Genomic DNA, 27317 nt, shown 5'->3' on the forward strand with positions numbered 1-27317 from the left:
ACTGTAGATCAGAGAAGCAATATTTGTCATATGGCAGAAGATTTTTCCAGAAACAAATGGCCTAAAACCAATATGAGAAGAAATATGAGTGTAATAAAGCTCTGGGAGATACCTCTAACTGGGATTCTAGGCAGAAGTGTCCAAGTCTTACTGAGGAAAGAGGAAAAAAAGAGTTCCTTTGAAGTCTTCCTGAATTTTCTAATCTAGGGAAAGTTCATCAATCACCACAGGCATTTCCAGCGGTTTTAGCAACATTGGAAACCTTAATGAAGACAAGATTGTTGCAGGGGCAGTTGGTTTTAGTACTGTGTCAATTACATTTGCTCAGGCCAATGGAATTAAAGACTGGCAGCCACACAAGTACTGGCAATGACAGACAGCAGCTGGGATGGTGCAAACTTAGGAAGCCTCCGAAAGCAGCAGAGACCAAGGGTCTCCTGTTGCACCCATAAGCTAAGTCTTTTACAACAGTAGTTACTGGTTTTAGGCATGCATGGGAAGCTGCTGTATTATTTTCTTGAGAAACTGGCACATATTCTACTGTCATTCTTCATGCTTAGTGATATTAGACCATCTGAGGAATGAACCAGAAAAGATCAGAGTTTTAGAGTCTGTTCTGCATATAGAAAGCATCTAGAGGTAAAACCCTAACCCAGTAGTGCTGTGGTAATTGTAGCATCTGCTGTGTCAAATTAAAAAATGCAGTGACTGGTTTTCCTGAAAAAGAAAAATGATACTCCATCTCCTCTTTGAAAGAGTCAAAAGGCTTTTTAAAATGCTGTTTTTGAATGTGGAGCAAGAGATACTAAAAATAATTCATCAGCTTTATTTAAATTATGCAGTGTAATACATAAAACATGAAGATTACAACATCAAGCAATATAGCTGGAACAAATTAAAACTGCTTCTGCATATGCATTATAATTCCTTCTTTAATTACTGGTCCCTAACCTCTTTCAGTGGATGCAGAATGAACATGTGGAATTAAGCACAGATACCTAATAGTGCCTGCTCTCTATTTATTGCCAACTCATTGCTTCTCTCTGCTTACATTAATTTCCTTTAAAAGCTCTCCTATGAGCTGCATGGTTGCTTTTGCTTCTGAAGCACTAAGATTTAAGAAAAAAATATTAATCGGTATCAAATAGGACTTGATTTCTTGACGTCGCTCATTATGAAACATGTAGAATATATGGTGTATTGCCTGTTGACTTAATTTTCACTAGCAGGCTACCCTAAATGAAACCCCAGCATCTTAAGATTGGCATTGTGAAAACACGTCCCTCAACCTCTTCACAAAAAATCAGATTAAACCTATGTGTTACATGGCATCACACAGAGATTTTTGAGAAAGAAAACTTTGTGTCTTACAATTTTTTCAGAATTCTGTAAAGGACAGTCAGCAACCTCAGTCATGATCCTGTTCCCTGCCTTCTAATTTTCCTAGAAATTTCCAAGGATTACATATGAAATGCCTCATTTTACTACACAGCTCTGCTCTAAAGTAGAAAAATCTATTCTGTGTACTACAAAAAAAGGCACGGTCTGGTACGCGTGAAGGCTAGGCAAGAAATCTGTGCTTTACTTTAGGTTATAATGCACAAAAGGGATGAACTTGTACAGACAACATATATTATGTGCTGGATTTTGCAAAATCAGTATGACTGCACACAATGTAAATAATTTTCTGTTTCCATAGCACTCCCAGGGCCTGCAGCCTGTGCAGCACAGCGGTTGCCATGAGTTTTTCACATCCAAGGCCTTTTAGCACTCAGAATCCACACACATATCCAAACACCTCAGGCAAGTGAAAGTCAACCCCCATTAGAAAATGCAGGTTGTAAGGAGGCCTCTCACTTAACCTCCAGCTCAACAGCAAGGCCAGCTGCGTGGTCAGTCCAGGTTGCTCAGGACTGCATCTGCTTGGGAGTGGAAATCCCTGAGGAACCCACTCCCACGGCCCAGCTGTCCGCAGCATGAGTAACTTTTTCCTTACACCCTGCCTGACGCTCTCCTTTCACCTCACTCCCGTTGTCCCTCGGCAGGACACTGAAGCCCCTGGCTGCCCCTTCTCGACCTGCTGATCCTATCGGCAGGCTGCGGCAGTCCCGACCCTCAACTTCCCCGCACGGGAGGATCGCTCCGGCCCGGCCGCCGCGGGGATCCCGCGGGTTCCCAGTGGCATGTCCATTCCACCCGCGCGCGGGGGCCCTGCTGGAGGCGGCAATTGCCGAGGGCTGCGGGGAGCCGGGAGGGGTCACCGCCTCCCCTCCGTACCCGCGCAGCCCGCGGTACCGCGGGAGCTCATTCCACTTGGAGACACCGCGGGACAGCGGCACCGCACCGCGCGCACGGCCGGCGCCCTGCCCAGACCCGCCCGGGACCATAGCTCGCCAGCGGCGCTGCCGGACTGTGTCTCTCCAGTGCGATACCCACGCTGCGACGACGCTCCCGAAACCCGTCCCGGCCCTGGGCTGGAACCGCACCCCCGACGGGCAGTGACCGCTGAAAACGGCCCAGGAAGAGCGGGCGGGGGCGAAGCGCTGCCCGCGGAGATTGACAACTGCGTTAACCAATGGCGACGCGGAGAGTGCGGGGGCGTGGCCAGCGCAGCCAGGCCGGGAAGGGACGGGGGCGGGGCGCGGGGGCGGGCGGGGCGCGGATTGGTCGGGGGGCGGGGCCGGCGGGGTTTTCTCCCGGGCTGGGCTGACGGCCGAGGCCGGGAACTTCGGGAGCGTGCGGGCGCCAGCCGTCGTCCGAGCGGCAGGTACCAGCGGGAGCGCTCCTGAGGGAGCGCCACTTACGCCGGCAGTGGGGAGCGGGGGATGGCAGGGAGGAGGGGGTCGGGCCACCATTGCGCTGCGCTGGGTGCGGCTTTGCCGCGTATCCGTCGCCGTTTTCGCTGGTCCGCTCCGCTTGCCGCGGGATGCGGAGGCTGCGGGCGGGGCTGGCTGGGCTGATCGGGTAGAGCTGCCTTCTTCCTTCCCTCCTTCTGTGCTGGCCCCGAGCTGCGGCGGGGTGGGTGGATGGGGGCTGTCAGTGCCGCGGCCGGCAGGGGGCGGCAGCGGCCCCGAGGACGCGCGTCCGGGGGCGGCGGGGGCGAGCGGCTCCGAGCCGCAGCCCCTCCGCCCCGGGCGGGCAGCGCAGCGGCCGGCGGGGCTGGCTCCTCCCTTCCTCCTTTTCCCGCAGCCTTGGGCGCTGGTCCCGGCGAGACGAGCCGTGCGGGGCCGCTCCTCGCCGCTCGCTTCCAAGCCTCCCTGGCGGGGCCGCCGGCGCGGGCAGTGCCGCGCCCGCCGCCTCCGGCCGCAGCTCGGGGCACCCCGGCCGGCGCTGCGCGGGCTCCCGTGGTCGCTGCCGTGCCTGCATCTGCCGCGCTCTTGGCTCGCCCGCTTCTGCTCTGGGGCCAGAAGAAAAGGGGTGTTTTTCCCCGAAAAAAATCTGTCCTGCTGGCTGTTGGTGCCTTTCCCGCACCCGTCGCGTGAATGCTGCGTGAAGCGAAGCGGTTGGTTTCTTAATTTCCTTCCTCCTAGAGCACCACTCCTCTCCTCCTGATAACTTCATCTGTTTGCATCTTGGGCTGTTCCTTTCTTTCGTCTCTAAGTTAGCAACTGCAGAAAAATGAGCTAAATAGGCCCCCGCATTGAGGCTGTTTGCCAAGAATCAGATAGGGGGTGAAATCGAGGAAGACTTCACATCGCTAATTTCCCTTCCCTTCAGGATTAGGGCAAAAATAAGTGTAGGATCCTCTTATATGGTTTGTGTCTACTGTTTTAAAATAAGGCCCCCTTCCAAGATGTGGCAACCTAGCCTCTGAGCATTATGCGCTAAGATCTTTAAAAAAAGATTGTTATTTATAATTTTAGGTCTAAAGTTCTTTTCCTATTATTGTTCTTTTGTAAGGCTTTGATTACAGTACTCTGAAGTCTGAGTACACTTAAAAGAGCTATTAACACTATGGTAACATTTTTTTAGTGTGCAGCATTTTTCACAGGTAAAGATTCCACTGAGTTGAACTTAATCCCTTTTGATGTTAATAGTGTTGTCCACACATGTGTATGGCTAGAAGGATTGCTGATTGACATGAAGGGAGTTGTTTTGAGGGTTTGTCAGCTTAATGATCATGATTTCCACCTTCCAAAAAAAATTGCTGCCAGAGAGCAAGTAATTGCCAGCTAAAGTAAACTTAAGGTGCTTTGATACCAGTAGTAACTGGCAAGCAGTTGATTTGGTGTGCGTTTTACTTCTTGTAAAGCTCTCCAAGACCAGTTTTTAATTTAAATTATATATTCTATATTTGCTTTAAAGTGCATTTTCTTAGCTTTATAACCTTCTTTTCTGTCTGCTGTCATGGGTGCTTTCAGAGTATTAGTGAAATGCAACAAGCACAGTTCTACAGAACTTAGCCTTCAGCAAATTCTCATCAACTCGTGTGTATCCAGTCCTGCAGAGGTTGAAATGACAAAATGCTTCTTTGAGAGACTAGCTAAAAGAAAAGCTGTGTCCTTTAGCATCATGTTTTGAACAGCAGGAAAATGGAGCCGCTAAGCTACGGAGCCAGCCAGTTACAGAACAGGAGCAGTTTGGTGGCACCCTGGGTTAGGCAGCAGTGGCCCTGGAAGGGCGTTCAGCAGAAGCACTCAGCTTCAGCTGCTGCTCTCCTCCCTTCCAAGTTTCCATTTCTGCTGGCCATGCTGCTTTCTGTCTGCTGTTGACCTCTTGGTGGGAAGTTGAGCTGCTTTCTTTTGCCTAAATTGCAACATTCTGCTGAGTTTCGTTACCTTTGGGCTTAGAAAATAACCTTCCCTTCAGTGTTTTCTGATCTCGAAAATTTCTATCAACAGTTTGTACCTGTGGCAGATGAGCTTGCATTGTAAAAATATAATTTACATGGCCTAGACAAGACTTGCAAAAATGTGTTCTCTCTGCACCTTTGTTGATAGTGGAGAAGAGGGGGAGTTAAAACTTCTTAACATCCAGGGCTGTGTGGAATAAACTTCCAGGCTTCATTCATCTGGAAATAGACCTTTTGTTCCACTTCTACTTGGATAATTTTCCAGTAACTGCAGTCAATTAATAAAGTTTTTTTAGATTCAAGGGCCAAAACAGGTAACATTCTGAAGCTAGTTTGGCTTTCTGATGTCTTACTGGGGATTCAGTGGCAGCACTGAAGAGCTCTCACTTAGAGAAGGTAACCTGAAGAATAACTGTATTACTTCTAGTAGCAGGTATGATCTGAATCAGTTTGTGAGTGTGGATATAGGCAGAATATTCATTTTTCATGGGACCAGGTCCCAAGTCATGTCTTTAGAGATGAAGAATGTGGGTCATAGGTGGAGAATGGAAAAGTGTTCTGGGAAGTATAGACATGTAAAGAAGGCATTGTGGGTTGTGATAAGTAACTTGGACACATGTTCTCTTTAAGCTGGTGCTCAAAAAAATCAAACTCGGTTTATAACCAATGTTTAAAATATATGACAAAGTAAAAAAAAATCTGTAGTTGGTGGTTGTGGGGTTTCTTTTTGAAACTGGCATTTCCTTTTGGTGTTAATCTGGGAAGCGTGTTTTAGTGCAAAAAATTGATCTATTTTAGGATTAAAAGGGAGGGAACAAAATAAAATGATATTGGGTATACCTGTTACATGGATGACAGCTATGAAAGTATTTACTGGTAGAAAAAGGATCTAAATGGTTTATGTTTTTAATAGCTGTCTGTAATGTGTAGCTCTATTCTAATTTTTGAAAGAGGAAGTTTTCCACATTTTAGTTTGCTGTGTGTAAGTTTCAGTAGGTTAAAAGTCATTTTACTGAAGATTGTAATGTGTACCATATTTGCCACTAGGTATTTGTAAAGCAAGGTTGAATGCTTTCCTGGGGAAGATGTACTAAGTCAAACTGTGGTTTCATTCTGGAATTGGTCTTAAGTAGGGGGGACATTCTGGAATTGGTCTTAAGTAGGGGGGAGTGAGAAGAGGGAAGGTGGGCTGTATTCCTCATTGCAAGCAAAATTAACCCAAGAAAAGCAGTGTTGGAAAACTGTTCATTGCGTACTCACACAATGGGTGAACACAAGAAAGAGGATGGGAGCAAGAAAAGGGGATGTGGAAGCATCTGATTGTTGTAGTCTGGACTATACAAGAAGCCAAACTGCATTGTAAGGGGTTATTTCTGGCCATCTGGTTTTGAAAGCAGACTACTTTAAGCTTTAAGAGTGTTAGACTTTAAAATAAACTGCCACACTTCTATTTTGTTAAGAGACAAAAATCAAAGTGCAAGTTAAATGATTAGGTGTGGGGTTTCTTTCTCTTCTTCTTTGTCAGGGTGTTCACATTTTCAAAATGTTTATCATTTCAGCATTGTTCACTTATCTGGTTTTCTAATTTATTTGGTGGGTTAATTTTTTGATGTAATGTGACTCTGAATTATTCCCTTACAGGCAAGCAAGATATTGTGCTGATATCCAGTTGTCATAGTTGATTTCACTCTACAAGTCTTCAAGATTCCTACTGGAGTGAAAGGTAATTTGTGCTTTATTTTTTTAGGTCAGAAGATTCATTGTGTGAATTTACTAAATAGGCAACATTTTGTGTTCTGTTTCAACTTCTCATTTACTTTAGCTATTGATGGGATAAATTTACATGGCTTGAGTTGTCAGTTTTGTGATGTTATATAGAAAAAACCATCTAGATGATACCGTAAATATTTTGACTTCTACTTAAGAGCTTTGTGGTGCGCACTCTTCTGTGAAGGTAAATTTTACAGGTAACTTATTTCCTCCATAGACTTCACCTTGTCTTTGAGAAGTTTGTAAAGATTTACAGACTAAGTGAAGGCCTTATCAACAGAATATTGATTAATTGCTATTGGGTAATCCAAAAATAGCTGTTGTTTGGCTAGTGAAATGAGGAAAGTATGTTCCATGTATAGTATGAGATTATAGACTTGTGTGTACTGCAGGTGGGACAGCTCAGCAAGAATGCAGGTTTATTTATTTTAATAGACTTAGGGGGGAAAAAAGGGTTTTTTTGCTGTATTGTCTGATGTCTTAGAGTTGTTGTAATGCACAAACACTGCATTACAACAACTCTGTGAGTTGGTGTTGTAACATGTCAGATGCCAACCCTTTGCTGTGCACATCACAGCTGCCTTTGATGGTATAATGTTTCATGACTGCGCTAAAGTATGGGATGCTTTCAAGGCCTGACTTCATTGAAGTTGGCCTCTTGTGTAAAAACTGATTGTCTCTGTGGATTCTCAGAAGCAGGTAGTAGTGTTTTGCTTATGTGTTTCTTTGATTGGATTTTTTTTTCTAAAGGAGATAAGGTACTACTACTGTTCATCTCTGTAGTGCTTTTATTAATAACAGCATGGCTCATCAGAGAGCTCTTGTGAAGAATTGCAGGAAGAGCCTCTCTTAAAACTGGTGACTCGTCAGTGTCTAGGGGGTTAACTGGGTGTTTTACTTGATATTGTATCTACCATGGGGCTCATATTTGCCTGTATCTTGGTTTTTCCTCCCTGTACTCTTTCTGAAGGGTGTGATAAAGCCTGTCTTCTAGCTTACCTTGCTCTTACTGAGTCATGCAGCATGTGTGCTCTGTAAGGTCATTGTTAGAAGATCTTGCCATTGAGTAGTAAAAGAGGGTTATCTAAGGACAGTTTAAAGAGAACTGTGGATTGCCATGGTCTCCTAGGCTTGAATCTTCCCTTTTACTTTTAACATTGTGTGTGGTTTTCTGTTTGCTAAGCAGTAGCTCTGGAAAAGTGTTTCATAGGAAAAGATGCTCAGTAACCAGAAAATAAAAATAGACTCAAAAAAAAACCAACCCCATGAACTCTCTGAAAGATCAGTTTCATCTTAAATTGCTTGCACTGATGACAAAGCAGAGTTTAACCAAATATTTATTGTTGAAATTACTCTCTAATTAGTAGTGTTGTACAGCTAAATGTAACACCAGATTTTACTGTAATTTGCTGCTATCCCCTTACTGTGGGTAGAGAAGTATACACTATAACTGTGGTATTCTTTATAGTGGCCTGGATAAGAATTTGACTACAACATTTTAAGAGCACAGAATGTTATTAAGAGTATGAGAAGCTTCAGTATATATTTAAAATGCATGATGTGCTCTCTTACCGCAATGGAAAATTAGAACAGCTTTTTCTAATTTGAAATACTCAGTTTTCCTGTATATGGGATTTGAAATACATATTCTTAATTCAAGTGTTTGAATTCATACTAGGCAGACCTTTGAATTCTAACTGATTGAGCACGAATTCTCCTACTTTGGAAAATCAAACCAAAATTTAAATCTGGTGATAAAAATGTCCTTGGGTTTCACATTTGTTGAAACACTTTTATTGTTTCCAGTTACTCACAAAAGCAGGGATTCATCAATTAAAATATGTCAGAATATACCAAGTATATCCTGCAAACTTCTTTGAAGGTTTCAGTTTTGGATCTGAAACTTTCAATTTCCAAACACAGTGTTTTGTACTTTGTAGACATTATTTGTAAACAGTTGATTTGCTGTTTGCTCAGCTGAAAGAAGCTGTTTTATCCCATTTGGTTTCTCCCTTTGAAGTTGCACTTAAAAGCTGTGTTTAAATAATACTGTAACTGCTGCTGTTTCATCATCAAGCAATTAAAGAAATATGCCCTATGTATCATTGATCTTCTCTTAGAGGACTGAATCCTTTTTTCTTGTATGGCTTTTTTGGTACTTTTCCTGGTAGGGCATTTCATTATTTGACCACAAGTCTGAAATAAACCCAGTGTCTGGGAGGGAAGGAGGTGGAGGGAGGGTGGACAGAGTGGGGAACATATATAACCAGAACCAAAGAATGCTGTAGCATTAAATTAATTTTTAAGTCTGTGTTTTGTCTTATGGCTGCCTTGTCTCCTCTGTAGACAACATTTGTCAAAGAGTATCTTATATTATGGTTAGAGGCAGCTGCTTGAAACAAGGCTGGGATTGCTACATATCAGTGTTACTGCTCCTTCTTTACAAACCCCGATTGTAAGCGATTTTAGTATTAAACCTGTTTCGGACCTCTAATTATCTCATTAGTTAACTTAAGCTGTTGTATTTGGCCTCACTTTCCCAGTGTGCTTTCTTGACTCTGTGTGTGTGCTTAAGAATATATTACAGAGAGTAAGTAATGCTTAATGAAATTTGTGCACTTACAGATTTTTTTTTTTGTTCCCCACCCCTCCCTGCTACCCTTACATTTGCTTATACTGAGACCATTGTATTTCCAAACATGTTGCATTTTTTTTTTTTCGCTTTGAAGGGTAAGGCATGTTTCTGAAGGCTGAAATTTCATATTCTCCAGATTTTTTTACTGTGTTGAAGTGTTAAGGTGAAATATGTAGCAGATTAGAACACTAGGTTTTTGTCACTTCTGGATTCAGTCCCAGTGACATTTCAGAAAGTAAGGATGCTGTTTAACTGTCATGGCATAGCTGCAGAATAATCACTTAGTGTTGAGGCTGAATAGTTGAGGTTTTTTTGGGGAAAAATTTACACTGTCACCAGCACATTATTCTTGTACTGTAGAAGAAATTAAACTATGTAAAAGGGAAGTTAGGAATACTGCAGCCCTGTGTTGTAGGTGAGAAGATTCTTGGAGGAAAGTGCCTTTTCCATAGAAATGCTATGTAAAATAAGTTCTGTTGTGAGATTTCTATGTTTAAAAACTTAATCCAAAGCAAAAATGAAGTTATGCTACAGAACACAGTAATAAATGACAGTGTTCTGACTTGGGTAGAGTGGCAGGGTCATGTCATCAATCTACTTTTAGAAAAACACACATATAACATTGCTGGCCCTTCCATATTCCCTCATATGCCCACTGGTTTTAGCAAATTTAGTAAAAGGCAAGTGACCCTACATTGTACTTTCATCTTTAGACCATTACAAGGTCAGGAATCCAAACAGAATATTTGCAGTCTTAACTAGAGACCAGGTATTACCTGTGAGACAGTTACCACTGAAGGAGGAGTTTGTACAATTTTAGCCCTGATATGGTAGGATGACTAGAAACTTCTTTAGTTCTTGTTTCTCATGTATTCTGGACTTCTGTTCCTTTTGTTTCAAAAAGCATAATGAAGCTCTATAAAAACACCCACACATTAGCTGCAGTATATTTTGCCTGAGCTGATTTGTTTGAAAATCAGAAAATTAGCCTGAGCTGATTTGTTTGATCTCAGAAATCCAACTCTGTATCTTGAGGAATCATGAGATTTGATATACTGGACTAAGAATTAATGTTTTTATGTACTGCTTGCAATTGAATTTTTAAAGGCTAGTGTGAGAGAGGCAAAACATGTCCCCACAATATTGGGAGCAAGTTTGCTTCAACCATTTTTTTGCCTAGGTAAAAGTGCATCTTCTTTGCCTTTTTCAGACCTTCTGCTCAGTTTCCCTGATTTTTTATTTAAGGGAAAAAAAAAAAACCACAACATTTTCTTCAGTTGTATTCCAGGGCAACAACTAGTATGAAACTGGTTGGCTTACCATAAAATTACTCAGTGGTGGTACATCCTGCCTTGGATAAAGGGCAAGACATGTGCTGTATGTAGCACATTAAGACTTTGGAATGGGACCAGATGAAAACAGTTTTTATTGGGTGAACTGTTTAGTCACTGTCATGAGCCCTGATTTTCTGTCTTGAAACATCTTGTCTCCATAAACTGTTGAATTATGTGGGAAGATTAATTTGCCTGGTGGAGTCACTTGCAAAAGAAGAGAGGCAAAAAGGCCAGTGTGTTGCGGTCCTCATGTTAAGCCTGTTGAAATCAAAATCAACCTGCTTCATTCTTTTACTCTGAATGACCTTTGCTTGCTCATAAAGGATACTCATTTAGAAAAAAGTCTGGATCTTTCCTGTTCAGAAGCTCACAAGGGTCTTCTTGTTTTACTCATATTTAAAACAGCTCAGATTTTCTTTAATGATTTTGGTTAAATGTTTTAAGACTTGAAGTAGTTATGCTACAGAGATTTTTCCTCAAGTGTTATTTTTACAATCCTGAGTGGGTTTTCATGGTGTGTTATTCCCAAGGTTAACAACAGTACATACTCTTGCTAGAAGGCTCAGTATGTAAGCAGTTAAACTAACAGCTCAAGACACAACAAGTGATTTTATGTTCTATGACTCTTTTTAGATCTCTGGTTATATCAAGGTGAAAGGATAAGTGCTAATTTCAGGGAAAATGTGTTTTTTCTCTGCTAGTTCATTTGGGTGTTTGGTGGTTTTTTATTTATTTTCTTTTTTACTTGCCTATCTAATGCTTTGTTTCAGGTAACTCAGGCAGTATGTTTGTATGTGAGCACTGGTAAACTGCTCATGAAGGTAGCAACTCAAATTCAAGGAAAATAAAGCTAATATTATCAGAGATCTTATTTAATGTAACTTTATTAATTGGTTAATTAAAATTAAAGTGGTTTCTGTAGCTTGTCAAATTATGCTTGTTCTTTCATCATACTTCTGTTTTTCAGTATAAAATGGAATAAAGATGATCCTTCTGATTTTGAGAAACCAAGTTAGTTTGTGTGGGGTTTTTTCTGGGTGTGGAATTTTTGATTTCCTTCAGAGAAGAGCAGCTTCTGCTGACTAACTTCAGGTTATGCCTCCCACCAGTTTGTTGTAACCAGTCACTTATCTCCTGTTATCTCTGTTTGCACTCTATGGGATTGTGGACAGACTCTGGTATAGCAGTGAGGCATCCTAAAGAAGGTCTAGGGAGGAAATTCCCCAATTTAGTGTTCCCATTAGAAAACTCCAAGCTATGTGCTGCTCACTTACTTCCCCCCTTCCCCCCACCCTTTCCCCTTCAGTTGGATAGAGAGGAGAATTGGAAACACATAAGGTAGAGAAAGTGGGTTGAGATAAGAGCAATTTACTGGAAATAGCAATGAAATAAGAAAAGGAGCAGTAAGAGCAAGAGTATTAATAACAGAGTGTACGAGGGAGGTGAGTCACATGAGTGCTCCCCACACAGGGCCTGGTGAATACCTGACTCTACTACCACACTAAATGATGTAGAAGGGACTCCTTCCTCTGTCCCCAGAAAATGCTGTGAGGTGATATAGAATAATCTTTGACTCCTGGCCAGGCCCCCTCTTGGCTACTGTAAAAATTAACCCTGTCCTTGCTCCCTCAGAACATTATCCTCCCCTCAGTCTATATCATTCATGTCATGCACAAATCCTACACCTACTAGCTATATATGTACATATATAAATGCACATAAGCATAGGTATAATTTCAGTAGTCAATGGCTGTCCCTCCAAGATGTCCATTGAGTTAATTTGGTGTCTGTACCTGGAAGACATCCTAGATGTCTTCCTTCCTATCTTCCAGGTAGTTGTGAGCTATATCAGGAGCCTCATGTATCTGGAGCAGACCATATTCATTGCCCATGGTAGTTATGGCATACAGTGTCAGTGCCATTCAGCAGCCAGTGTTACAAAAGTTAACATTACAGACTGTTCTCACTCAGAAATCAAATCCCTTTGAGGTACGCATTGTGTTTCCCCATCCCTCTGCATTACGCAGCAACTACTCGAGCAAAAACAGTCACACAGACAGGTTTGCCTTTGCTTTAGGCAGGACCAGTCCAAAGTGATATTCCTCAAATGCACCACGGAGACTTCATCCCCTTCTATGGTAGGTGGGGGTTTTGATTGGGTAGGACCAGCTTGATTGCTGGAGCCTCTGTAGTTAGCTAAACCAGGTAGCCTTTGCTAAGTGCAGATTCCAGTGTTTGAAGGCCCCATTATCTGCTGCTTTCAATGTGGTTTCTAACAGTCCTATGTTCTGTTCGGTTTTCCCAGAGGCTGGCACATGCTTGGGAATAGGGTACACCACTCAGTCCTGTGCTCTCTGGCCAGGTGTCTGTGAGACTAGTTCTGAAATGAGTCCTGTTGTCCGACTCAGTTCTCTCAGGGGTGCCATGTTGCCACAGGCCAAGGCCCAAGATGGTGTTCTGGGCAGTAGCACCAGGCACAGGGTCTGTATCCAGCCATCCAGGCTGGATGTTTCCACCATAGTAAACATGTAGCACTTGCCTGGTGTGTTTTCAGCAGTGTGATCTAGTCCATATGCAGGGCCTCCCTATGTTTCTATTTCAGCCTCTATCTTCAGTCCATAGAGGCCTTGCCTGCTGGATTGCAGCCCATGTTTCACAGTTATGGATAACTTGGGACATAGTGTCCATGGTTAAGCCCATCCCTCAGTCACAAGCCCACCTGTGTGTTGCATTGCTTCCCTGATGATGTGAGGCATGATGGGCCCACTGAGCCAGAAATTACTCACCTATATGCTACCTGTCCACATCCACCTGAGAGACTTTAATCTTGGCAGCTTGGTCTACCTGTCCATTGTTGGCAGTGTTCTTTGGTAGGCCAGCTCTTGGGAACATGTGCATTTTTGTGGCATACTTTTATGGCCAACTTCTTCACCTAGGCAGTGATGTCTTGCCACATTTCAGCAGCCCAGATGGGTTTCCCTCTGTGCTGCCAGTTGACCTTTTTCCATTATTTGCTGCCATCCATGAGTCAGCGTAGAGGTTGAGCACTGGCCATTTCTCTTTCAGCAGTATCTAAAGCCTGCTGGATGGCTTTCAGCTCTGCTCTCTGGCTTGATTCACCTTGATTCACCGTGTCCCTCAATAGCTTCTACAGCTTGTTGTGTAGGATTTCATATGGCAACTTTCCATCTTCAGTATGTGGCAGGAACTGTCAGTAAAGAGTGTATCGCTTTTCATTTTCTGGTGGTTGATTATATAATAGGGCCTCTTCAACATGTGGTACCTTCTCCTTTGATTATAGTAGTCTGAAATTTTTACCTTCATGCCAGTTCTTGCTGACTTCCAAGATCCCTGGGTGATTGGGGTTTTCTATTTAAGCTTGCTGTGTGATCAACACAAGCTGCCTACTCCATGTGGTGTCAGTGATGTGATGTGTGGCTGGGACTTTCCCTTTGAACATCCAGCCCAGTATTGGCAGTTGGGGTTCCAGGAGAAGCTGTGATTCAGTGCCAGTCACTTCTGAGACAGCTCAAGCTCCTTCATAAGTTGCTGGTATCTCAGTTGGGGTGTAACAGGCCTGGGATCCCTTGCATCCCTGACTGCAGAAATCACAGGCTTTGAGTCTCCCTGGATGCTTTTTGCCAAAGACTTCAGGAAGGACCTTTCTTCCTGGCTGCAGTGTAAAGCACATTTTTCACATCTTGTCCTTTCCTGACTGACCCAAGGGCTACTGCATGAACAATCTCTTGTTTAATTTGTTCAAAAGCTTGTTGTTGTTCAGGACCCCACTTGAAATCATTCTTTTTCTGGGTCAATTAATTGAGAGGATTTACGATCTGACTGTAATCTGGAATATATATCCTCCAAAAACCCACAGTGCCTGGGAAAGCTTGTGTTTCCTTCTTACTGCTTGGTGGGGACATGGCTACTGTTTTGTTGACCACATCCACTGGAATCTGACAATGTCCATCTTGCTGTTTTACTCTTAAAAACTACTTTCTCAGATGCTTCAGATATAATATTATTTTAGGTAAAGTATTAGTTCAAGTACCTAACTGGTAACCTGAAAAGCTGTGTGGAAATTCTCTTACTGAGGTTTTTGGGTGTTGGAAAGGCTCTCTTTCATGACAGACAGTTAGCCTTGTTTTAATCCAGAAACAATGCTAGAAAGTTTTGCAGTGTATATGTCTTTAATAAAACTACAGAGAAACAAAATCATAGAATAGCAGATTTGTCATCTGTCAAAGCAAAGCTTCATGAATTTTAAACATTCTTATTAGAACAGCAAGATTCTGCTATAATGGGAATTCCACCTCTACCATTTTCCTAGATGTTTGCTCTTACTAGGGTATTAACAATTTTTTATAAAAGACAATTCTGCCATTAGATTTTTTGCAAGCCTAAAGTTAGTTATTTCCATTTTTCAGTAATATAAATTAAAATTACAGAATTTTTTCTTTAATATATGTTTGCAGAGCATTATTAGCCTGAAATTATATGTAAATTATGATAGCATAGAGGGAAAATGTACCACTGTGTAGCAGTGAATTGGAATTGGGGATACTTGGGATGTTTCTATGATTCATTATTTCTTCGTCTGGTTTGGAGAGCTTTGAGTGTGGCTTTTGTATCTTTGATCATGTCTATCTTATATGTGCAAACATTTGAACAGCAAATTCAGTCACTAACTAGATAGTAATTCTTTTTTCTTCAATACTAATTTTGAGCTAATTGAAGTAGTGATGTCAGTGGGCAGCTCTGTGTCCGTGGATCATACTTTTGAACTATTTGCTCCTATTGTGGAAACTTTAAAAAGAAGAATGCACTTAGTAGGCTGAGTATCTCTAGTCTGTATGGAGGTAGTGTTAAGCAACAGAAGTTGGGTTTTCATTTTCAACAGTAGAGGTACTGTTGCATGTTTTTTTCCCTCTCCTCCAGTTTATGCTCTAAAAGTGTGGTTTCACTGTATTTTCTCCCCTTCATCCTTTCAGCTCCAAACAAGCCCTTTGCAACCTCTTCTCCCCACTTGATTTTCTTCTGTTCTTTTTTGTTTTCCCCTTGAATTAAAGTAAACACTGCTGTTGTTTACAAAGCTCTGTGCTGCTGAAGAATTGAAGATGGCTTTCACTCTGCTAGTCATCGCTAAAGAAACATTTCTAGTGAGTTGAGAGTGGTCTCATGCTTACATGCTGTGAAGTTATGCAAAACTTTTTGTCTCTGATGTGAGCAGTAATATGTTACTTGATCCACAGCTGTATTTTTAAAATGCAACACTATTTTAGTATGGAAGGCTTCTTGTTGCTTTATGTGAAACTGATCACATTCAGGGCTTTAACTGGAATTGAAGCAGTTACCTCAGAATACTTTAATTAAAATAGGCAACATAACTGTTGCTACAATGAGATAATCTAATACAGACCTTACAGCAACATGATTGTAACATAAAGACTCCTATGTAGAATCAAGCTAAGTTTAATATGTTCCCAAATTCAGCCAGGGCTTCTGACCTTTTCTTCTGAAAACAGCTGTTGCTTCTTTCACCCCCCTACACTAGAGGAGATGCCTGGTAGGCTATTAAGGTATATCTTCCTTTTCGTGAAAAACTTTCAGTTTTCTGACCTGTCTTTGTACTTGAAAAGCACTGCCATAGGCGACACTTACTTATCAATAGTACGCATCAATTCACATGACAGAACTGTCTTTGCTGATACCCTGAAGGCTGGTAATTCTGCAAAGGGCTTGAATAGTCTGCAAGAGTTTTATCAGTAATTCAGTGCTTTTCAGCCAAGAGAGTGTGTTACTACTATATTTAGTTTTGAAGTTTTTTCCACTGATTTGTTTGTAGTTACTGTTTGGAATTATTTTTACGCTTTGTTGTATTGCTGCTCTTCTTCAAAACACACTTGCAAATTTTAGCGTGGAAGTTTTGAAGAACTGAACAGAAAGATCAAATTCTTCAAACTCTTACCTTGCTGTTACACAGGGAGAAGTGGTAACAAGGGAAAAGTCACTGCATGTAGAGTGCATAGTTACAGGGATCCTGGGCTTTGACTTCTACTAACTTTCCATTTCTGATTGTTAAAGAGGGCTTAACAATCAGAAGTGGTGAGGCCTACAAGAAAAGGAGGAATCTAAAGTAGCCTTTTTTTTCCTTTGGGTCACCTATGTTTTTTGTTCTGCAGCCTTTTGTACCCTGGTAGGATAAGCTGTACTATTTCGCCTAATGGATCAATGCCTGTAGTCTTTTTCTCTCAGAGCTGGTGGGGCTTTGTGGTTGTTTTTCCAGCTTCCTAGAGCAGGTGGTGATACTTACAGGTCTGACTCGGAGCTAGTTACCAAATAGCATAAAGTGGAGAAAGTGAGAAGTAATCAGACTTGCAGTCTGAAGTAAAAGCATTGCTGCAGGTTTGTGCTTGCAAGACATTTGAGGCAGCCTAGCAATGTGTGATCAGTAAAATATTGATTTGTTTCCTGTAAATGGTTTTTATTTCCTCTTAATCTTGGGACATTTTGACTTAAGCATTTAACTTGATCTATGAAGCTAAAATATTTCTAAAACATCTTCACTGATTGTTGTTGATGTTGACTTAATGTTTTTCTTATATGGTATTTAATTAGAGGAATTAATCTCTTCTGATTATGATACTGTCATTGCCTACAGTAATACCATATTTTTTAACTGACCTCTCAGTTAAATAAGTTCTTGCATCAAAATGGTTAGTTATAGTGATTTTCTAGAATCATCACTAGCAGTTCACACAAGGGAGGATGCTGAAATAAAGCAGGAGATAGACATCTGGAAAATAACTTTTTGAGAGGAATGTAATGTGATGAAAATTATGATTCCTTTATCATCAAAATGTAGAGATGGATGCATTAAGAGTTTTCTGAATGTTTATAATTATTTTCTTTTTGGTGGTCGTGTGACTGTATTATCTATGTTTGCTCTGTAGCTTACATAAGCTCAGGAGACCAGAGTGTTGTTAAGTGAGGTATGTCCTGACCTTTCAGAAGAGTTTGAGATGCCATTGAGTTCTAAATCAGATCTGGCTAATTTTTGTAATAAGATGTCACAGACCCTTGACTTTTTTTCTCTTCCCCATAGAGTCTGAAAAATATCATAACTTGATTTTTATTTTTATTTTCTACCAAGTTAAGAAAATAAGGTGGCTTAAGTTCTACAAAGCCGGCAAGTGAACTTGTCTGATGTATTTTGTGTTAGATACTTCTAACGTAGCCTACTGAACTTGGTAGGTTTTTCAAAAGAATATATGGAATTTGGCATAGTCAATTCTCTGGGTGACACCATAGGGTTTTATATACTGTTTACGTCTGAAGGTATTTCTGTCTAAGCCATCATTGCATTTTGAAACTGTCCATTAGTGTGCAGATTGGAAGTAGATGGACTACCCAGCTGTGAGTAAAGGTTATCTTTTGATTTAGGACATGATACTTCTGTTCCATGCACAACTGATGTGTTTTTTGCTTCCAGGCTTAAGAGGTGACTATGCCCCCTAAACTGCCACAAATTCTCTGTCTTTGTGATGGGACTACAGAAATGATGTCATTAGTTATTTGTAATCTGAGGAATTGTTGCAGCCCAAATTTCAGGGTGACTCTCTTAAGTTTTGTGTTAGAGTACATTTCATAACCAGTGTAAGCAGAATCAGTTTGAATACTTGCAAAACCAGCATGAATATTTGACCAAAATTGTCAAACTAGCAATTCAGGAGAGAGGGTTGGGTTTTTTCAATCTACATCATCCTCTTTGCGTTGTTAGTTCAGACACCTGCAGCAGGCACAGCTTTGCAGCTCTATCTGCTTTTATGGTCAGCTAACTATTGACATGTTTGAGTTGCAGATTCTTTGGGTTAAAAGCACAAATTAGTTTACTTTCTGAACATGTAATGGTGGTGGATGGGGAGGAGATGGAAGAAACCCAGAATGCAAACTCATAAGTCCTGCAAAATGAATAAACTGAATTTAGAGATCCCATCTATCTAATATCCGCTGAAATTGTCTTACATTGCTAGATTTTCTTCTCCTACATTATTTCAAAAGAATTTTAATAATGATAATACTGTGGTAAAAGCAAGAGATGAGCAGTAGACTTTTGAGATAATAATAATAATAATAATAATTTTTTCATGAATTTGAAATATTGTTCCACTCATGTACTTTCTCATTTTTCCTCTTTTCATGCTCTTATGCTTCACTATACAATATTCAGTAATAGTTAGAAGTAGTACTATGGGAATAATGGCTTTAAATTTAAAGAGGATAGGCATAGCTTAGATGTTAGGAAGAAGTTTTTACTGTGAGTATGATGAGGCACTGGAACTGGTGGCTGTTGCCCAAGGATGTTACGCATGTCCCATCCCTACAAGTGTTCAGGGCCAGGTTGGATGGGGCCCTGAATGACCTGGTCTAGTGGGAGGTGTCCCTGCCTGTGGAAGGGGTTTGAAGCTACCTTTTAGGTCCCTTCCAACCCAAGTAATTCTGTGAATACTGCAATACTAGCCTCTCAAAGCTAGTGATAACAAATATGTTGTTGACCTTCTTGTAATCCTCCTCAGCATTCATTTCAGGTTTTCCTTGAAAGCATCAGATCTTTCAGTGTTTAAAACTGAGTTGCAGTGGAAGAACTTATGAGGCACAATATTCCATGACTTTTTCATGCTCTCCTTTATAACAAAATATCAGCTTTTCCCCCCTGCCACTTATAAATGTTTGTTCTGTCAGTACCTCTTTTCTTTGTTTTGTTGTATTATTCCCTGAGTATACTTGATGCTGAACCATCCAAATTAACACTAGATATGTATTTGTTTTGTGTGGCTGGTAGGTTCTGACAGTAAAACTGGTAAGGCAAATAAAATAGGTTTACTTATGGGTTTATAGTAGACTCTCTTCACTAATTGGGATTTCTTTCCTACCAAACTGGCTTTGCATGTCCTGTATAAATTAAGTATTATTGAGACCTCTGGACTGTTGCTAAATTTAGTTCAAATTGACCATTGAACTTAAACATTACAAGAAGAATAACAAACAGATGAACAGGCAGTATGATTGCATAGATCTTATTTCTGTAGGAAACCAGGCTAACAACTGCAATGTTTCAAACAGCATTCTTGTTGGAGTTCAATATAATCTTTTCCAGCCTTTTCCTAACACGTGGTGATGGTTGATATTTCTTGTTCTCAGGTTGATTAGGTTAATAGCTGGTTTTCTGAAATCTTTAGCCCTTTTCCCTGCTTTTTTACTTTTAAGAATGCTTAATACTTCTGTAAAAGTGAGTGTTTGTAGACTGCCTTTTACTGTCAGGTAGAGTTTTGCTGCTATATAAGCTCTGTTGTTCATTGGATCATATAATTATTCAGGTTGAAAAACACCTTTCAGATTATTAAATCCAAGTGTTAGGTTAACACTGCCAAATCCACCACTAAACCATGTCCCAAGCACCACATCTCCAAGTCTTCTAAATATTTCCAGAGATGGTGACAACTACATCCCTGGGCAGCCTGTTTCAGTGCCTGGCCATCCTTTCAGCAAAGAGATAATCCTTTCTATCCAATCTAAACCTCCCCTGGTGCAACCTATTTTATTTGTTGTTACTCGGGAGGCAGACACTCATCTTGCTTGCAACCTCTGTTCCAAAAACCACGTCAACTGCTTTCCTATATCCTCTCTAAGTTTTTATGTTCAGGCTGCTGAATATAATTTAGCAACTGAAGTCTCTGACAGCTTGTTATGAGTGAAAGGTCTTATTTCCTCCTTTTTTGCAAATAGGAAATGTTAACTAGCAGAAGGATGTTACAAGTTAGGGAAAATACAGTTGTGATTGTTACCTTAGTAACACTTAAGTTATTTGCTGGGTATCTTTCAGTACCTGGAAACTCAACTCTGTTAGACCTAAATGACCACTGTTTCTTCTTTGAAATCCTTATTATGAAAGCAAGAGTTTTCTTAAGTGTATTATGATTATTTTTGACATAGTGTTTTAATGCTGTATCAGTATTATCAGTATCTCCTTCACATTGTTTTTGAGATGTATTGTTAGCTACCTCTAATTTTTCCTTAATGAGGAGTCTTTTGAAATTCTAGCCTTGGTTTGTGTAGTATTTTACAAGTATCATTCATAGTAGTATACTAAATAAATTATTGAACATTTACCAATTACCATGCTACAGTAATGAAGTAAGCCTGAGAGTCTCAGCCCTGTACTGTTGTCTGTTATTTGATTCCCTGATACACAAATTTGCTTTTCGACAGAAGCTATCGCTCAACTTATATATATATATATCCAGGTTTCTAATTAAACTTTCTGGCTGAAAAGTTTGTAGCAAATTTCCCTACTCCTCATTTTAACCATGGGTATGCCATGATTCAAGGGTAAAACCCCTAATCCTTCTCAGGTGTTCCCTTGTTGTTTCCACCCAGGAGAGAAGCTACTAGTACAGGATGCTGTGGAGTGAGCCCAGCAACAACTGGGATCATGTCCACCAACAAATCCAGCCCTCCCACATGCTTTGAAGTGTCTCATGGGTAATATGAGGCAGAGACTCTCTTAGATTCCAAAACTTGTCTGGGTGATTGTTATCTGAGTTACTAAGAAAATACAGAATATGCTCAATCAAATAAACCTGAGTATTCCAGTCAGATAATTAACTGAGCTTCTTTTAAATGTGAAAGGTGTGCTGTTTCTTTTTCTCTGGCCTTAAGCATGTGGGAAAGAAGATCATTTCTAAGCAAAGGGAAAAGGAAATTGTCTCATATTTATTAAATCCTTTTCCTATCAGGAAGTATGCATCAGGATTATATGCTTGGCAAGCAAGAGTACATATTTTGGCACATTTTTCTCTTTGTAACTTGAACAGCCTGCCAGCATTGCAGGCAGCACTAGCAGCAGTCTGTGTCCCAGACAGTTTTGATTATAAATCCCAGTCTCTGCAGCGGGGCAGAAAGCTCTATGGGGATGGGCACTGTTTGGTCTCCTTGGCTCCTTTTCCTTCCCAAGTGCACTGGGGAAAGAGAGGGTGGGGGATAGATGGAGAAAGCAGGATGATGGTCATGCTTCTGGTAACTCCCCTCTGCATCCTAGTTAAGTATCCTGTGAATAAATATCCTGTGTAAGTTTGAAGAGAGTCCAGTCCTGTTGTGATGGAACTGATGGTCTGCAATCTAATTGTATCTGAAAGATCTCCAATAAACCATTGTTTGAGTGCACCAACCCCCAGAATTACAAATGGCATTGCCCACACAGGCATTCCAGAAATTGTGGACACAGTCTTTTCTTGGTTGTCAAGTGAAAGGTTAAAGGGTAAATATCTTTTAAAGTTCTGTTGGGACCAAACATAATGTTGTGAACTTTAATCCTCATTCAGTGCTCAGACCTGTATTGCTAATTGTGCCATTTGAGGTGGCAGTGGCTTCCCCATTTACACAAGAATGAGGAAAAAATAGCTGAGCATCGTTATGTTTGCTGTGAAGATTTTCTGGGAGAGTGATGGCCGTGCTGCTGAAATGACTTGCGTTTTTTAAATAAATAAAACTGAATTGTGAAGGGAGGCAAATGAGGAAGAGTAGATGTCCTTGTATGGGAAAGATTCTGAGGAAAAGGCTGGATATCCAACTATCCTTTGGTTTTTCAAGAAGAATTCAGTACCTTTAGTGCTTGTTTATTTCAGATACTCAAAGTGATTACATAAGCATGCTTAATAAGGTAGCTAAAGTGTTATGTTAATACAGTTTGAGTGTTATGTTAACTTCTTGTTCTTCCAAGTCATTTGACTAGAATACAGTTCTGAAATTTTATGGGAACCTTCCATCTACGAATCCATTTTATCATCATTCTGTGGAATGCATATGGAGAGTAGCAAATAATGGAATTTTATATGTCTTTCCAACTTATGCCTTCAAGCAACTTTTACTGCATTTAAAACTTGTTTTAAAGTGAGTAAAGCTTACATATTAAAATCTAGGATATTCCCTTCAATATTGAAGTTAATGTTTTTAGTGGATGGGAGAGAAATGTATAAGGAATATTTTGAGTAATTTTTGGATTGTAAACTGGTTTTATGATGAAATTAAATTACATATTTGGATTTTGTTTAAGATGGGATGTTTTTTGAAATATTTTTTTTAGCCAGCCAGTTTCTTCTAACACTAAGGACATTTAAAGTTATCTTAAACTTTATATCTTAACAAAAAATGGAAGCTTATCTACTGACATTCTTTTTAACCTCATGTAAGCAATATATTTGGGTCTGTTTTTATGGCATGTAGATTTCCTGTCTACCTATTTGGTTGTGTGAAATGCCTGACACAAATTGTTGGTGCTCTTAGCTTAGTTTTATTATATCTGTTGGTCTGTGGTTTGATCCCAGATGTAGCTTTTTAAGTCTGGAACAAGGAAAGCTGAAGTTACAAAGAGTGAAAACTTTGGTTACCATGCATATAGAAGCTATTCTTTGTAATGCAAAGAAATTGGTTTAACAAAACAAATTATTTCTTTTTCCTCAAGGGCAAACTGAAGTGCTGCCAGTAAAAGGACTCTTGAAATAACTGCAGTCTTCCACAGTTTCCTTGTATCTGCCACATGTGAAGTGTTTTGTACCTTTTTAGAATCAAGGTATTGAAGGAGACTTTGTCATGAAGATAAAGGAGGGTTGTTTTTTTTTTAATCTAGCATGGAATCTGTAATTGAGTTCATAACCTTGCAAACATGTGAAAGCTGTTTCCTGAAGATATTTTACAAAACTGGATTTCTCTGTACAGAGATTCAAGAAGTGGATTCCCAAAGGCAGTACCACAACTTGTCGAGATTGGTCTTTAACTCCAGGTATCTATCTTGAATCGTGAATTCTGAATCTCATTTCTGAGGACTTGGTATTTCACAAGAGAGTGTGTAACCATAGCCAAGGAAAGAAAATTACTTAAATTGTTACTATTTGTCTTAGTTGTATCATATAGATCATTCAATGAGTTGCTGTTAAATTAGCAGAAAAGTGTTATTGTGATTTCCTAGACTAAGTCTCTACTGTGTGTATAGCATGAAAACAGAAAGGTTTGATTGATTAGTTGTTATAATTCCTTTGGCAGCAGTTCTTCATTTAGGAAGCTTCTGCCACTGTGCCCAGTTCTGTACTCTCTTTTCCTTACCACATTAACAGACTGCTGCTTCAACTTCCTTCACACATCCTACAGAAAGATTGTCTCTTGTTTATTTCCATTTGCTGTTTAGGTGGCTTCTCCTTAAACAACATACCTGCAATAGTTCATTCTAGATATCAGCTGGGGAGTCACATATTAAACCAAAATTGTGATCAGCAGTTGTAGCCTTACTAGGTGGTACCTAGTAGGAGAAGAGGGAACATCCTTCTTCCAGGCAGGGAATTGCTGTTCATTCATTCAGTTAAAAATTAGCTTGGTTAGGAATGGGCTCACTTGATGTGCACTGCAATGAAAAATTTAATGAAAGAGCATGGTAGATGATTTTTGTTTGGGGGAGGGGCACCAAATGGGGCTAGATTTAACTGGATGGATACTATAATTTAAAAAAATGGTGTTATCCTTTCTACCTATTAAATCATGAATTTAAGTATTCCTGAATGAAGCAACAATACTTACCGCTATAATAATGCACAGAAATAACTCTTTGAAATTATTACTGAAAATACTTTATGCCTATGACATAATTCTGGCTAACCTGCAAAGCTCTTAATGACTGACAGATTGTGGAGAATAGTGGAGTACAATTTTTAAACACTTAAAGAATGAGCCTATGGCTGAGAAGTACTGGCAAGCTGTAGATACTGCAGATATGAAGAAGAGTGTTGAAGGGAAATGCAGATGTTATTACAATAGTTTTAATAATTTATATGTATGCCCTGAGTCTCTGTAAAATGCAGGTAGCTGATGGCAGCAGTTCAGTTAAGTATAGCTCTAAGCAGAGGGACAGCTGTAAAGGTATGAAGAATTTAGAGTATAGCTTTGTAGAATAATTGCAAGCTTAATGCAGAAGAATGTCTCCTGAGGCCCTTCAGGAGGTTCAAGTGAAATAATTCGCAGTGAATTTAGCAGTAGCTGGAAACAAACTAACTTCTTGTTTTGTTTCAGTAGTAGTAGTAGTAGCAGTCTGCTTTCCTTCTATACCCACCTTCACCCTCCCAAAAAATGAAGTTTAACTGAAATGCTTTGTTTAAACCCCTGTGAGGGCTCATAGGAATGATTATGCAAAAGTTTGCCAAACAGCTGGGGTTTTATAACCAAAAGTTAATGTTGAGGGCAAAGTCATAGTTTTAATGTTTTTGGAAGGAGGAGGTATAAACAAAATTTGCCTTTGTTATATGCTTTGCTTAACAGTTTTTGTCACTGAATTATCTGTAGGTGGGGCTGATAAGGGCAGCAAAACCTCAGTCTAAAACTAAAGGATAAGATTCTCTGGTGGAGGCTCTGTTTTGTCTGCTTTGGCACAAAGGCTGCAGGGCTGGCTGAGGGTGCTAATGCTGAGTGTGGTCTGCAGCCCTCTATGCCTCTGCATCCTGCCCTGTCCCTGGATCTAAGACAACTGCGTGTTGTTGCAATAGCTCTCTGTTGTGAAAGGCAGAGGCAAGCTAGAGCAAAGCTTAATTCCTGCAGTATCCTTAGCTCTGCTTCTTTTCTGCTTGAAGGTGGTCAGGTTCCTGGGAAGCTGTCAAAGGTTGGTAATTTGGATAGAGAAGTCAGGAGCACAATAACAGGAGTGAAGGTGGGGTTGTCACTAAACTATGGAAGAAAGGATGGAAGTTGGAGCTGGTACTGGTGCTGCAGCAAAAATGAATTTAGCTGGAAAAACCTAATTTTCTTGTTACTCTTGGGAAGCCTTTAATTTGTGCTGCCTTGTCCCCAAACTTTCAAAGGAATGGTGTTACTCAGTCATGTGACTGGTGCCTCTTAACAGAATAGACAAAAACTAAATATCAGCTATGCTTAAAAGTATCTTTGTGATTTGCTTTTGAAAATGCATTCATAATAATCGATACCATGCATCTCTCTGATAGCTTTTTCTAAAATAACCTTCCTTTTTATTCTTTGGCTTATCAGGATGTTAGGATAAAGGGTTGAAGGAACCTTGAAAAGCTTTAGTGTCTCAATAATGTGTACAAAACTTAAAGCTAAGGTAATTTGAGAAATGTGGTGCTTGACCTATGATACTGCTCTAGTTTGCTGTTAGAATTGGAGGAACTAGCCAAACCAGTAAATCCACTGTGTAGAAAACAGTATTCTGGAAAAAACCTTCAGCAAATCCTTTATAAATCAAATAAATATGTTATCAACTGTGAAAGTCTTCAGTTTCTCTATAAAGGGTCAGTGCAGAGTAACCAGTCTTATACTGGAATAAATATGGTTGTGTCATGGCAATAGAAAATTTTTTACTACTGAAGATTTCACTTCTCAAATTTGCTTCTTTCTAATATTTCTGGAGTTATGAAATGTTCACCTTTAAGACTGTTTTCTACTTACAGTACAACCATTTAAAAAACATTAATATTTATTGTACCTGTAATATTTATTTGGATGCCAGTCTTGGAGTTGCCCTGACAATGAGTTCTGAGATGATCAAATGTATCTCCTATAACTTCTAATGCATGTAGTGCCATAGAAGGATATTTCTCAGTTTCTGCAATACAATATACTTCAAACTGGAACTGATTATATATTTATATTGTATTCCAAAGGCAGCCATGAGTTAGAGATATTGACAAGTCAGTCATTGCAAAGTAATGTGCTGTGTGTCCTCGGATGAAACAAGTTTTCCTTGAAAATTTTATTTCTGTGGAATAACTCTCTCATTGTTGTGTTGCATAGTCAGATGGAAACCATTGTATTATGTCAGTCTATGCAAATTTTGGAAAGGAGATTAGAAGAATCTCTTTTGGGTGTGGATTTAGTCACTTCATTTTTTTCCTTATAGCAAGTATTCTTTCTATTATATTGAAATTTTCAGAAATAGCCATAATTTTAAATGGACATTGAAAGGGATGTGGTTTAACAGTCAGTAGGAAACAAAATTGTTTGTAGTTGCTTAGTGCCATCCTAAAGCAGCACTGCTGTTAAAGTGTCAGTAAACTTCATTGCTCCATGATTTCACACCAAGATTTCTGTTTGCTGAGAATTCAGGAGTTGTAGACTCTTTCTAGAGAGGGAAGCATTGGCAGTAATTCATGAGTGGGACTGCTGAGTGCAGTGTGTCCACATGGATTCACTGTTACCTCAGGATGGTCCTGTGATGTCCCTATGGCTAGTGGTGATTTAGGTGACCCTGTCTGACATTGTGATAGCCTGATATTGATAATTTGGAAGGGGACTGTCTTCTAGGCTGTCAGAAGGTACATTTACTGTAGTTGTGGACTGTCTGCGACCATGCTGTTGCTCAAAGGTAAAAGTTAGTTAGCTTCTGTAAGTTTTATTTATATAAATACATTTTTCTTATGCTTATGTCCATAGAGAATATTTGAAAAACACATTACTGTTCAGACTTAATTCTGAAATGGAAGATTTCTATGAAAGTGATAACTGGCAGTTTCTGGGAGTTTATAGATAGCCTGTATTAAATATCTGTATAAGGGTATATATAGTGAGGGACATTGCAGTCACTGCTTTCTGATAGGAAACAGCTTGTAGTTGGGGAGCTAGCAGGGGCACAAAGTTAAACAGCTAACAAACCAATGATCAAACCACCTTTTTTTTGAAGAGAAGCCTGATAGTCTAATTTTGTAGGTGAGATTGCTGGAGTGGACTTTTGTCT

The 27317-nt window shown here is 40.1% G+C and overlaps 1 protein-coding gene across 25 annotated transcripts in view; it reads left to right on the forward strand.

Moving 5' to 3' along the window:
* The first annotated feature begins 2666 nt into the window (after positions 1-2666).
* The window catches only part of EPB41L2 (erythrocyte membrane protein band 4.1 like 2), a 109311-nt gene continuing 84660 nt past the window's right edge, over positions 2667-27317 (forward strand). For 24 of the 25 annotated variants that reach the window (XM_071436656.1, XM_071436693.1, XM_071436703.1 and 21 more), the window contains exons 1-2: positions 2667-2767; positions 6434-6515. The gene's annotated coding sequence lies outside the window, so the exon portion shown is untranslated. Of the gene's footprint in view, positions 2768-3367; positions 3503-6433; positions 6516-27317 lie in introns of those variants that run through there. The other variant, XM_071436641.1, reaches the window with a different exon arrangement.

The sequence above is a fragment of the Agelaius tricolor genome, unplaced genomic scaffold (genome assembly GCF_023055355.1).
Source record: "Agelaius tricolor isolate 1412-34295 unplaced genomic scaffold, bAgeTri1.0.p SCAF_1, whole genome shotgun sequence".
NCBI lineage: Eukaryota > Metazoa > Chordata > Aves > Passeriformes > Icteridae > Agelaius > Agelaius tricolor.